We start from the raw sequence: 14,852 nt of genomic DNA on the forward strand, positions 1-14,852 counted from the left end.
CTGTATTTCTGTTGCAACAGCATAGCATGGCTTAACCTGACTAATTCAGTCTGCATGCTAAGAGTAAAAATCCTTCTATCACTCAGAATTTATCAAATACTGTGAATTGCTCTCATGTTGAAATTATGCTTTCCCAAACTTTAAAGTCTTCATTGATCCTTATCAAATTTGGCTCTATGCTTTATTTTCCACGTGCCCTGAGGAGCTTTGCGAAGTTACTGACTGTTAGACAACAATTGTAGGTGGTTAAAAGAAAAGATAAATTATATGAAAATATAATTTCCAACGATTTGAAGAGAATTACAATAGGAAGTAAATGGTGAATTCTAAGGGAATAGAAGGTTATATTTGGTAACTCAAATTGCATTTCTTTTTTTTATTAGTAGAAGGGTAGGAACTTGAAGGGAGAACTATTGAAGGACAGTTTGGGGGGTTGAGTTAAATTCTTTGTTCTTTCCTTTAATTATTTTTATAGTGCTAGTAAATAGAGATGTATTCCATGCAAATCATAGGTCATAGTTTTCTTTTTTAAATTTTGTGCGTGTGTGTGTGAGGAAGATTGGCCCTGAGCTAATATCTGTTGCCAATCTTCCTCTTTTGGCTTGAGGAAGATTGTCCCTGAGCTAACGTCTGTGCCAGTCCTCCTTTATTTTGGGTGTGGGACGCTACCACAGCATGGGTTCAAGAGCGATGTGTAGATCTGCGGCCAGGATCTGAACCTGTGAACCTTGGGCTGCTGAAGCAGAGTGCATGAACTTAACCATTATGCCACCAGGCCAGCCCCTCTTCTTTAAATTTGAAAAATTTAATTTAAATAATTAATCTTTCAAATCATTTATACAGAAGGCTGTAGAACATTGAAAAGCCTCCTTCCCACCTTGTTCCCCAGATCCTGAATTCTCATCAAGAGCAAGTAAAGCTACAAATCTCGTTTATCCTCCCAGAAGTTTTATGAATTTACAAGCAATGATATATCTATATCATCCCCATTTTTTTTTTAGACTTTATTTATCCTTTTTCTCCCCAAAGCCCCCGGTACATAGTTGTATATTTTTGTTGTGGGTCCTTCTAGTTGTGGCACGTGGGACACTGCCCCAGCATGGCCTGATGAGCAGTGCCATGTCCGTGACCAGGATCCGAACCGGTGATACCCTGGGCCATGTAAGGGGAGCCTGTGAACCTAACCGCTTGGCCATGGGGCCAGTCCCACCTATTTATTTTTTAAAGCATAAGTGATAGCATACATTGCTCTTAACACTTAATTCAGCAATAATTTTCTGATATCATTTAAAATATATGTAGAATGCAAATATATCTACCACTTCCTCTGTTAGCACCCTGGTTCCAGCCAGTGTCATCTCCTGATGCTATTGAAGGAATAACCTTCTGGCTAACAAACAGATCAACCAGAGTGATCCTTTTAAAAAAAAGTCAGATCACGTCACTCATCTGGTTTGGACCCTTTGATGGCTTCCCATTATACTCAGAAGGAAGGTCACATTCTTTATCTTGGTTACACAATGGCCCGATTATCGACCTCCCGCTCCCTCTCAGGTCTCATACCTGTCTCACCTCATCGTCTGTACAGCTGCCACACCAGCGTCCTTGCTGTACCTTGAATGTGCCATCTCAGGGACTTCATAACTGTCCTCCATCCCTGGATGGCTCTTTCCCCAAAGAGCTGCATGGCTAATTTCCTCACATCTTTCAGATCTCTGCTCAAATGCCACCTTAACACAGAAAACTTACCAGACAACCTTAAATAAAATAGCAACAGTCCCGAGCCACTCCCTTTCTCTCTTACAGTGTCTGATTTTACCCCACTTGACTGTATATTTATTTGTTTATTTCTTGTTGGCATCTCATGTGGGCAGAAACTTCGTTTTGTCCAATTTTATATCCTCTTTGCCTAGATCAGTACTTGGCATATAGCAGGTACCCAATAAGTTTTTATGAATAAATAAACAAATGAGTTGCCATGTTAGTACATAAATACGTATCTCATCCTTTTATTAATGGTTGCACAGTATTCTACTGGCGTTTGGAATATACGGATGTACCTTAATATATTTAACTAGTCCTCAACTAAGGGATATTTAGGTTGTTTTCAATCTTTTGGTAAGAAGACAATACTTCAAACAATAACCATTTACATACATCAATTTTAAATATTTGAGTAATGTATATCTCTGGGATAATTTCTTAAAAGTAGAAATTTGAGGTCATAGGGAAGTGCCTTTGTGATTTTGTTTGATATTACTAAATTGCCTTCCACAGAGATTGCATCAACATATAATCTCGTCAATTAAGTATGAGAGTCTCTGTTTCTCTACACCTTCAACGACATGATGTGTTAAATGGTCCATATCCACGTCATCTGACTTCTTTCCTAAGACGATTAGTCTATCCCCCAAGGTTGAATGAATTCCAAGGGACATATGGAGAAATAACATTTCTCTAATTAACTTCATAAGAAGGCGAAATGATTAGAGTAAGGACAAACATGACCTAACACATTAGATTAAAAAAAATAATCTGAGGAAGGTGATAATTAAATGAAAAAAACAGGAGCGGAATTACTAGAAACAGTTACCAACATAAACTTCATGCAAATAGGTAGAGAAGAAAAGGCCGAGATATTTTTACTTTTATTTAGTGTTACCACCTCATTTAGAGTGATAAAGGTTTTCTATAGGTCTAGATATTCCCTTTAGTTTTCATTCCATCACCACCCCACCCCCGCCACATTTGAGGTAGTCTTTTAGAGACTGACAGCTTCTTTCTTGGATTTGTTGCTTCAGTCATACACCAGTAGCCATTCTCCACTGGCGTTCTATCAGAGAATTAAGCTCTAATTACCTAAGGCAGAAGTCAACAAACTTTTTCTGTAAATGACCAAGTAGTAAATATTTTTGGCTTTGAAGACCACATGGTTTCTGGCGTAATTACTCAACTCTGCCATTGTAGCTTGAAAGCAGCCATAGACAATACATAAATAAATGAACATGGCTGTGTTACAATAAAACTTTATTTACAAAAGCAGGTGGGTAACTGGATATTGCCTGTGTAGCTGCAGTTTGTCAACACCTTTCCTAAGGCATCAATTAATGTAATGAATGAACTTCTCTCCTATGCAATTAGAATGGTACTGGCTATCTACTATCCTTGGGAGAATCCAGAAAATAGTCACTCATATTATTTTCTGTGTAGCTAATTCATTGGCAAACCATATGTGAGAAAGGCTGTGGGGTCTAAAAAACCATCTTGTAATTGATGTCAACTGGTTTCTCTGAAACCTGAAAGCCGTGCCTCTGAAAATGGCAGAGTGAAGCCCTTTTCATCCCTACCTGGCATCTTTAGTCTGTGGCTCCTTTAATTCCATCTTGCCCCAGCTTCTGAAGTCTGGTTGGAAGCACATCCTGTTGCCTCTTGTGTTTTGTAATTCCCTAGCACACCCATAGCTTTGTGTTCCCATAACTTAATTGATGCCAACAGTATTTTTAAATAAACCTAGCCTCACTAGTAGTTTTTGTAAGCTTTGTCCAGTGGGTGGAAAACTGACAGATGGAGCACTGAAGATGTTTTTCACTCTAGGTGGGGAGGGGGCTGTGATGTGTGATTTCTGGGAGAAAACCAGTGTCCAGAAGATTAATGACCCAAGCACAGTAACATGGCATGCGGGGCCCAGGTTGGGCACTGAAGAGTCACTTCTGGATTATGTAGGACAGAATTTGTCTATTCTGAGACCTGGAAAAAACACAGCTCAATTATTTTCCCACATTTTCCTTTCCAATTGATTTTCTGCAGGTGTTCTATTCTTTTCCTTGTACTTTTATATCTTTTCCAGAAGGACTTAGCGTTGAAAGAGGAAATAGTTAAAAATCAATCTAGTTGATCTAGTTTCTGGTTAGCTCTTCAGATAATAGATTAAGCCTGAGAGAAGCTCAAAATTGTTCAGTAAAGTTGGCTTTTGTGTTATTTTTGAACTTTAGCTATTCGTTCTCTGTTTCCAGGTAGCACAAATAATGAATTATTAATTCCTTCTTAGAAAAATTTACTTCGATTTTCAAGTCATTAGACAATGATTATTTTATTTGGCTGGATAAATACAGAGGAAGCATTTTAAACCCATCTGTGTATTTTATCACTGTCCTGAGTGCCTGAAATACAAAGGATTTCCTAGGAATAGAGTGACCCGGAATCCCTGTCCTTGGCCTTTCTTCTCAAGTCAGACCAAAGAGAAATAAAATACTTTAGTCTTTAATCAGTTAAAATACTGATAATTTGGAAAATAACAAACAGTAGATTGTTTTCCTGCCTATTGTGAAGAAAAATAAAATATTTACTTATTGGAAACACTATATCTTCTTTTAGACTCTCTCTCTCTCCTATCTTTTCTTCTTATTTTCTTGATGGAATCCTCTTATCTGAGCAAATATTTTTCTTTGTTTGGCTCTTATTCTCTGAGCGGACATGAGAGCAACCCATTAACTCCAGCATGGGTTCTGTTCCAGGAGGACGAGTTTGAAATACCATTCTTACCCATCATATTTCTCCAATTCTTAGCTCTCCTTTACTGCCTGCTAAACACTTCATAAAATGGAAAAGCTGTTTGAATGAAAACAGCTAATTCTTTTGAGATGGACAAAGAAAAGCTATGAGGGGAAGCTGGGTTTCTTTCTTTAGTATGTGGCTGCTTGAAAGTTGCTATTTCATCAAAAGAACTTTTTTGTTAAGCTGGTTAGAGTTCGAACAAACTCTATTTCAAACAGTCTCACTAGGGAAAAAACAAAGTATCCATATCTATATATTTACAGTATATTTCAGAGGGCAAGTATATATTTAAACGTATATTAATTGCACACATAAAAACAGGAGGCATATGTGATGGTTATATTTCCAAAGGTCTTAGGGTTGCAATAAGCATTTGAAACTTTATATTTTTATCCAAACTCTTTCATCAAGAATCCAGGATAGGAAGCCAAGAGAACAGGATTTCTTGAGAGAATACCAATACCTTCCAGTCTCTGAACTGGAAGTTTCTCATTCAATGTGCTATTACTCTGGTTGTAAAGCAGAAATGATAGAACACTTAGATAAATTAGAAGATGGGAAATTTGTTAAAATATTGAAAAAATAATTCTGTGCTTAATGAGAATAAGATTTAAGAATATGTTATTTATATGAGACAATTTGTTTACAACTTCCCTGTAGATGTGAAATGGCATAGTTCCGGGTTTCAGTGTAACGTCTCTGATACACAATGAAGGCAGTGAGCGCTGCAGTTGCTTCTGAAGCACCTTGAATTGATTTGGTAGATTGCTTATCCTCTAGATAACAAAATAATAGCCTGAGGGTTTGGCAGTTATTCTATAAACATTTAAGGGAGTTTTTATTTCACGTCTCCTTTTTATCATCTGGCCCCAAACATTCTGAATTAATTGCTAAGTGCCTCCCATTTCCAGTCAATACAATGTTACATACAATGGGTTAAGAACTTAACTGGCCAGCATCCAAGTATGTTGAACCACGTTGTAGATTTTTCTGCTTTCCTGAAAAACCATAGCCAGTGAACTAAAATGTTTGAGGGAATATAGTGCTTTCTAATACCAGCTAGCCTTACTGAGCAACTACTCTAGGCACTAAATTGCATATTATATGTACGCTAGCTCTTATCCATTTCTCAATAAAGGAAAGAAGGCATTTTTTATCCTCATTTTCCAGGGATAACACCAAGGCTCAGAGAAATTAAGTAATTAGTCCATGGACATATAATAAGGAAATGTTGGAGCAGATTCAAACCCAAACCTCTTTGTTTTTAAAGAGCATGCTCTGTCCCTCTCTAACTTAGTGAGTCCTTTTACATGTTTAGTATTCTGACCTGTGACATGGGTGACTGCTTGATTAACTCCGCTCAACAGTATGTTGGCAGTAATGTGCATATCTACCTGAGACAGGAAAACACTTTTATTAACTCTTGCTTGAGAGCAGATTGTGCAGGGCAGGGAAAGGTGTCGATGAGCTGGGTCTTTGACCTTCCTGGAGCTCAGCAGGCAGCAGCACTACAGACCTCAGCTATGATGCTTACCACATGCAGGTTAAGTGTCTTTGGCAATATTGTGAATTCCCTCCTGTCACTATAATGCTATCCATATCAATTATGACAATTTCATATCTACCTATAAGACAATTACAGGAAATTTAACTTCTAGGAGAAAAAATAGACACAGAATGACACTTTTTCCCGGATGCTTACACATTATGAGTTTACATAGTACTAGGATCAGAGGTTTACAAAGACTCGTGCCATTGTAAACTATATTGCTTTGGAGAACTTAGACATTTGTGTTTTAAAATCAGCTGAAGCAATCATAGTATTTTCATTGAATGGAATTTCTGTCTTAAATCTGTAAAAATACATAATGTTCTTTGTCTTTCACGTTTATTTCAGATACAGAAGCAGTGATACAGTTAATTATAGTTTTTCACCACCAAGTGTTAGGAGAATCAAGGTTTATATCTTACTGTATGAGTTTCAAGTTAAACTAAAAAAGTGATTAAAATATACTGTTTTTTCTCTCTTAGCAAATTGTAACACATTTAGTCTGGGCTCTTCTTGCTGTTTGTACTATCTTATTATTGTTACCACTTCAGCCATATTCCTTTGGGTAACTCATTGCACCTAGCATGGTGGATTGCCTTTAATGAGTATAAAAAATAGTTTTGAGTATAGTTGAGTCACAGAAATGTTATGAAACTCTTTCCCCAATATTCAGTTCATTAATGGTTATTCCCTTCATGTCTGATCAGTAAGTACATCTTTTAACTTTCTTGGTCATTCCTTCCTCTTATTTACTGTGGGTAAGTAGCTCCCTCAGATCACTTCCTCCATCGCTCTAGTGGAAAATATCTGTGGCTGTGGCATCATAGGTGGCAGCTCTGAACCTCAACAGCTTCAACTTCTTGCTCTTCCTCTGAGCAATTTTTCTTCTTTCCAGACTTTTTTCTTTTCTTGTTCTCTTCCTTTATTTGGTGTTCTTCCTCTATGATAATAATAAAAAAATTAGAATAAAGGATTTGGAATTAACCATTTGGCAAAGCAGAAATTAACTTTGGTTATGAAAGGACTTGGGTTCTCACTAACATACGTGTTGGCTAAAGGAGAGGAACTCTATCTAGGGAAAGAGGACAAAGCAAAGAGGAAGCAGGAGTTTGACCACTGAGAAGAGGCTACTGAGCGGTCATTTCTTCTCAGGTAATGTTTTTGTTTACTGCCACAAAGGTCAATAACTCCTTTGGAACATGTGAACTGCCTCGGAATTATATGAGCATTTATGTTGATGTTAAATTAACTGCATGTGAGAAACATGTCATCTATAAAGGAACCACTTTACTCACTCTTCCTTGAGAGCAAAATGTACAAGGCAGGACCAAGCGTAGCTGAAGGCTGTACAGGACTGGGTGCTTAAGATGACTGGCAATAGACTCTGTGAGCCCACTGTGCTCAGATCCACAAGTCTTGGGGTCAGGAGCATTTGGTCTTAGTCTGTTGTGGGGTCCTTGCACCTAGTGTATGAGCTATCAAGGTGTCATTTCTTTAGGCACTAGTTAACATTTCTCGGAGAAATAAGTTAGACACCATTTAGATATAATTATGACTGTCCTCCAGAGCCTCAAGAAGTCTAGGCTAACCCTAGGAAATAGACAAGAGAATCAGCAAAGATTTGGGGAAAACCACTAAACTAAAAGATCCAGATTGTCTTTCCTTTTTGCCATGAACTAGCTGTATGATCTCTGATAAATCCTTTTATCTCTTTGGTTCTATTTTCTGAATTGTTTAAAGGGGTTGTATTGGGTGACCTTTAAAGCATCTTATGGCTTTGAAATTCTTAATTCTATCAACTTTGGTCACTCATACTGTCCGTGTTTATTACATAGTACTGATGTCAATTACATCATTAATCTTCATTCATTCATTCAGCAATCACTGCACACCCATCATGCATCAGGCTCTGTGCTAGATGCTTGTGATATGTCAGTGAATGAAACCGACAAAGATCCCTACCTCTTCTCCCCACGTGCCCTAAGCTCACATTCTTGCAGATGGAGATAGACAATAAATGAAAAATAATAAATTACAAAATGTATAGTATATTAGTAAGTGCTATATAAAACATAAGTGGAACTTGACAAGGAGGATCAGAAGTACTGAGGTGAGGAGGAGAGTGAAATTTAAATGGGGTCATTAGGGTAAACCTTGTTGAGAAGGTGACATTGAGTAAAGACTTGAAGAAGGTGAGGGAGTGAGCCATGTGGATATTAGCTGTAAGAGTGATCCAAGCAGAGAGAATGGCCAATGGGAAGGCTCTAAGGCAGGAGCATGCTTGTGTACGCCAGAAACAGCAAGGATGGCAGTCTGGTCAGGGAGGTTTCGGGGAGAGAGATAGGGAGGGAGGTCTAAAGGCTGAGGGAAAGACATTTGGCTCTGTGGGCCACTGTAGAAATTTGGGCTTTTACTCTGAATGAAATAGGAAACCATGACAAGGTTTGAGATAAGGAATGATGTGGTCAATTATTGCAGTACTCCAGGTGAACGATGATGTGGGTTGGACCAGGGGGGCTTGGCCCACCAGAGACCATGGTAGCTTGGACAGTGAAAATTTAATAAGATGTGGTCAAATTCTGGTTATACTTTGAAGCTAGAGCCAATAGGATTTACTGACAGTTTAGATATGGGGTATGAGAGAAGGAGAGATTTGTCTTGAACTATTCAGGAAAGATGGAGTTGCCAACAACTTTTCAGGGAAGAAGTTTGGGGAGCAATATCAGGACTTAAGTTTGGGGATTAGACTTTGAAGTAGAAATGCCGAGCAGAAAAGAGGTCTAGGCTGGAGAGTCATCAGTTTAGAGAGAGCGTTTAAAGCCAAAGAGACCGGATAAAAGAGATCACCAAGGGAGTGTGTGCAGGTAGAGAAGTCCAAGAATTGAATCATGGTTCCTCCGATGTTAGGAGGAACCTACAAAGGAGGCAGGAGGAATGGCAGGGGAGGTAAGGGAAACCAAGAGATGTGTATTCATATATTTCTTGTTATTGAAGGAATTCAAATTTATAATTATAAATTTACTAAAGTGAAGCTTTTGGCAGCTGTGACTGAATTAGGAATTTCACAAATGAAGAAAAAGAAAAGAATGAGAAGTGATGTCATGGTAGTTTTCATATGGTGGATTGAAGACAACAGCAACAATAGAAATTGTACATCTACTGGTGGACTTTTCCAGGATTATTCAGACGAAAGATTCAAGTTCACTTATATTTTGGACAGACCAGTTCTGGAATGGTAGCAGTTAGTTCTAAGCCTGTTGAGAATTAGCCCACAGGTTGGATAGTTCTGTAAGTTTATGAGAATTTCATCATCCTCTCAGAGCCCATTGAGGATGTCACTGATCCGTAAGGAGTTCAGGCGGGGATTTCTCTGCGGTGTGTGAGCAGAAGCTGGATGGAGAGAACTGAGATGTTAACCCTCACTAGACCGTGCTTTCTATGAGGGCAGAGGCTGTGCTTTAGTCACGCTTACATCGTGCAGCTCTAGCATGTCGCAATCAATCAGCAAACAGTTATTAAATGCATTACTAACGGCTTAGAATTAATTGTTGATTGCTTACAACATACCAGGGCATGGGAATATAAAGATGATTAAAATACAGTCTTAATTTACTTGTTAAGCACCTGCTCTTCTCAACAACCCCATGTGGTAGATATTATTAAGCCCTTTTTATAGATGAGAAAACCGAGGCTTAGTGAGATTAAGCATTTTATCCAAGGAGGCAAAAAGCAGATTTCTGATTTCAACCTAGACCTTTCTGATTCATTTGATTGCTTCCTTCCTTTCTTCTTTCCTCCCTTCCTCCCTTCCTTCCTTCCATCTTTCCTTCCTTCCTTCCTTTCTTCCCTCCTTCCTCTCTCTCTCTTTAATTCTCTCTTTTTCTTTTTTTCCCAATGTGCATTAAACATGTTCCTTCTGGTAGACGTGAAGTTAAGTCTTTAAAGTAGACTACCTAAAGATTTAGAGAGTGGTAGTCTAAACTATGCTACTGATCGAAGTGACTCGGGGTATATACATTTTCTTTCTTTTGGTTTTCCACCTCTAAGCCCTTTTTACTCTTTTCCTTGTGCAGACATATGGGATGAGAAATGTAGAAGTGCTTCATCATCTTTGGAGGATTCTTTTTAATTGTGATTAGAAAACATACAAAATATCCCATCTTCACTGTTTTTAAGCAGACAGTTCAGCAGTCTTAAGTGTATTTACATTGCTGTGAAACAGAGCTCTGGAACTTTTTTATCTTGCAAATCTGAAACTATGTCATGGCTTTTTTTGTGGTAGGTAAATTGATTTGTGTATTTAACAGAGTTAAATATTTTAATGACAATTGAGGAAACATTAACTTAATGTAGTAAATTTTTTGAGAAAAAGAAAAAATAGTTCAAGATAACATTAGAAGTATAAATTAGTAATGGAAGTAGATGGAAGTTATATGTGGTCAATTTACATATAGTCTCACTATTTGTTGATTGATCATATGTATTTTCATTTGGGTCACTGTTATTCTAAAAGTTGTTAAGGCCTTTAATTTTAATTTCTTGAGCTAACCTATATGAGATCTTTTTTTTTTACATTAAAAGTATATACTTAGATGTCTTTTTCAGTATGGAATCTAGAGGTGATAATAGACTTTTTTCTAATGAAAAGCATTTATTATTTGACTGCAAAAATATTAATCCTAAATATTCTATGCATTAAGTAAGATCTACTCCTGAATAGTGTTTAAAATAAAAATTGGAAATTTCATTTTTTTATATGAATTTGATTTTAGTCACCTTGAGGTTTTCTGTTTTTCATTTTTCAGAAACCACGGTCACTGAAATAATGAGAGTCAAAGCTGATGTTAATTTACTTTATTTGTAACCATAAGAATTTATGAGTATTGTGTGAAGTCACTTAAAGAAAAATATTCATATGTTGAAATTTATTGAATTACTTTAATAGGGATTTTTAAATCTGTAAAATAAGCAAATAATTCAATTTCCGGAGGTTGTTTTAATACTTGAGCGCTAATCCATTTAAAAAGATCTTTTAAATACAGTATTATTCAAGTGAGTGATGCCAGGTAAAACAATTGTTTAGCTTCTAAGTTTTTCAAATTTTCTGTTTACGTGTCTTAGTCATCATAGCATTTCATGTGTATTTTTGAAAGTAAGGGTTTTGCTTCACAAAAGGAGCCTAGCAGAATTCTGATGCTGTGTGCAGCTGACCAAAGACTATATTTTCATTGCTTCTCTGATTACCTTTTATTTATTGTGAGAGAGAAGTAGGCATAAATTAAAGAAAGAAAAGCTAAAAGTGTTCTCCAAAATAATAAATAGATATTTCAGGGTCTTATGTCCTCTTCTCAGCAGAGCTAGATTTCTAGTCCTTTGCTACATATGAAGGAATGTTCTACATGAAAACGTTAAACTGATTTGACATCATGGAAATAACTAAAAGGTCTCAGAGAATAGGGGATCAGAGAGAGAAACCTTAACTTCAGTTTTTGTCAGAGAAGGATAAAAGATTAAAGAAGAACGTATTCTCAAGAATAAGAACCATCTCACATTGCTCATCTCTGAGGCAGAAATGCTCTGTGGTGATGCAAACACATTGGTGAAAAAGTGTCAGATTAAATAAAGAATTAGTTCTCCCTTACATTTCTGGTAATGACCATGAGGTAAGATTCACTTGCATTTTATTCTTTTCTAGTTATAAATCCTATACAGAGGCAGGAGCAAGACTCCAAAGATTAAATTACTAACAATTATACATTGAGAATAGCATGCCTCTACCTAGTGAATTTTCTTTTAGAGTTGACAAATATCTTGGCACACATGAATGAAAGGGCAATTATCTAAAAAGTTCATGTTAAATGACAACATGACTTTTATGTAACTATGAAATTATAAAGTATTCCTTAATCCGATCCATATAGATATTTGACCAAATATTCGATGTTCTATATGGAATGCCAGTTTAGATAAAGGAGAGACTCCAGGCCTTTGCCCGAGTGAATTCATTTATATCTCAGCTACCTTTGGCTCTCCTTCAACACCCTGGACACCAATGCTGTCGACAGACCTATTTCTGCATTCCAGAACTGTCAACTAATTATTCACAGATCCTGGGAATGCGCAAACAGTTGGAGGCTAGAATTGACGCTGCTTGAAAGACTCCTTACGATAATTAAATTATTCTCTAATCCTTGTTATGTGTATTCCAGGAATAGTCCCTTTGAGATTTTTTTCAGATCACATAGAACTTTCCCAGTAAGAACATCAGCATTGCACACAGATAAAAGTTTTGTTTTGATTGATCTTAACTCTCAAGTTTCATGAATGTCTCAGAACTCTCCAAATTTTTTAAGACATAAAACCAAACCCATTTTACTTCCTGTACTGATGAATTTTTTTTTTTACTTGTACTGATGAATTTTACACTGAAATAGTGTATAAGGATACCACAGACTGCTGTTTGAAATGATTTGAAATTTCTGCAATAGAAGTATAAAATGCTGATAAGTTTCCTCAATCAAGCTCAAGAAACAGTCTTAAAAATGGGGAGAAAATTAATTTTATGGGTTAGGATTGGACACTAGAAGTTAGTTGACTTGAAATGTTTTTCTGTCAGTAGGGAATTTCTGTGACTCTGTTTCTCCTTTCATAAAATGGAAGTTCTAATATTTTCCACCGATTTATCACATAGAAAAACAAAGAGTATATACAAGATATTTGGTGAAAGATGCTATTTATCTTTATAAATAGTATTATTTATCAGAAGAATCAGCTCTAATGAGCCTAAAGAGTTTGAAAGAGCAATTATACTCAGCTCTCAACTACTTTTATTTTTTTCAGGTTTTAAAATTGAGATATGACATATAACATTATATTAATTTCAGGTATACAACATATTGTTTCCATATACGTATATATTGTGAAATGATCACTACAATAAGTCTAGTTAACATCCATCACCACACTAGTTACAGTTTCTTTTCTTGTAATGAGAACTTTTAAGATCTACTTAAACTTTCTTAGCAACTTTCAAATATACAATGCTGTGTTATTAGCAACTTTCAAATATACAGTACCATATTATTAACTATAGTCAACTAATTTTCTGAAATAAAAGTATCACACAGTATTAAAAAGATTCTTCCAAATCAGGACCAGTGGGTTCAATGAACTCTAGGTATATTTGCGTTACTTCCCAACAAAAGCAAGGATTTGAAAAGACACCTGAAAAACATTTATGCAATCCTGACTCTTCCTAATAATACAAGAGTGAGGATGGTAGGGAGAGTCTTTGAAAAGGATTGAACCAAAGAGCAAAGCATGGAGCCTAGACTGGGTTGGCTTTATAGCCCTGAAAAACTGACAATAATACATGTCCCAAGGTAGTACATGTGTACATAAATACATTGTCAAAGATGTTAAAAGACGTCTAAGCAAAAACTTGATGCTGTCTTCAAAGACTTTCTCTTAAATGATTGACTCCTTAAAGCACTAAAGACTAGAAAAGAATAGGAAGAAAACAGACTTACATACCTAGGCAGCTGATAGTGTGCATATGTTTACGTAAAATGCATTTTGTAAAGGGGTAGGGATTTGGAGGCAAGACTAAGAGATCTAGAATTTTTATCATCCAGACAAAGTGAGTTCTAGTTTATGACATTTGAGATTCAACTGTCAAGGCAGAAAGAGCACAGAGAACACTGGACCTACGCTGAATTCATCCACTAGGTTTAATTTTTTAAGAAAAAGGCCTAAATGCTTATTTTTAACTTGAAACAAAAAGAAAGGTATAGAGAAAGAAAGAAAAACAAGAGAGAAAGGAAGGAAGGAAGGAAAGAAGGAAAGAAGGAAGGGAGGAAGAAAAATTAAAATACCAGAGGATTACTATGAAAATATGCATTTCTTTCTCTAAACACGTTATAGTAGTTACAAAAACCTTGGCACACCATTTAGTATCCCTCTTAGGATTGTCCAGGGAACAGTAACATTAATTTCAACGTACCACAAATACCATTATCTCATTTTTTAAAAATAGTTTTAAGAATTATTTAATGAAAACTCTGAGACATAAACAAAGAAAACTGGAAATTATTAAAATATCACTATCTATCCCTGAGGGTAGGACTTAATGTCCCTTCTCTCCATTAATTTTCTGTCCTCACAAATTTCTGGAAAATGTTCTTCTGTTTGTGCAAAGAATTATTGGTGTTAATTGTAACCACATGGTTTCACTAGGGATTCCAAGAGCAAAGTTTGAGCTATGATTCTTATTGGTTTATGTGTGCTAACGTAAGGTCCAACAGTTTCTTCTTAAATATCTTTGCATCCTATATATCCCCATTTACAGTTAGATCTAGGAAGTCAAGCAGGTTCTAAACCTCTTAAGCTAACGCAGTGTTAGAGTGTTCAAACAAGGCAGTGACAATGCCCTTTGAGCAAAATTCAATCCAGCTTTACTCATTTGGATTCTCTGCCTAGAAAACCTTGCCAGTGGCATTTAGGCTCAAAAGAAGAGAAACTTCAGTAGCTAAAGTGTGATAATCCTGGTAATCATTCTTTGGCCCAAGAATACCAGAACAAAGTCCTAGAATTCTAGAGAAAATATACATCTAAGCTAAAATACATTTTCAAAAGTCAGCAGATATTAATCTCTTTCTCTTTTTATTTTTTTGGCATTCCTAAATCCTAGAGTTTCTGGCAATAATTTGACCATTGAGCAGCAGAATTTTAAGTATCCTTCGGGAGATGT

General features: G+C 36.3%; 1 long non-coding RNA gene across 1 annotated transcript in view; it reads right to left on the reverse strand.

Moving 5' to 3' along the window:
- Positions 1 to 4,321: 4,321 nt before the first annotated feature.
- LOC139081701 (uncharacterized) overlaps positions 4,322 to 14,852 on the reverse strand; it is a 48,340-nt gene continuing 37,809 nt past the window's right edge. The window contains exon 2 of the long non-coding RNA XR_011536932.1: positions 4,322 to 7,043. This is a non-coding gene — a long non-coding RNA (uncharacterized lncRNA). The remainder of the gene's footprint in view (positions 7,044 to 14,852) is intronic.

This window comes from Equus przewalskii, chromosome 2 (genome assembly GCF_037783145.1).
Source record: "Equus przewalskii isolate Varuska chromosome 2, EquPr2, whole genome shotgun sequence".
In the NCBI taxonomy this organism is placed as follows: domain Eukaryota; kingdom Metazoa; phylum Chordata; class Mammalia; order Perissodactyla; family Equidae; genus Equus; species Equus przewalskii.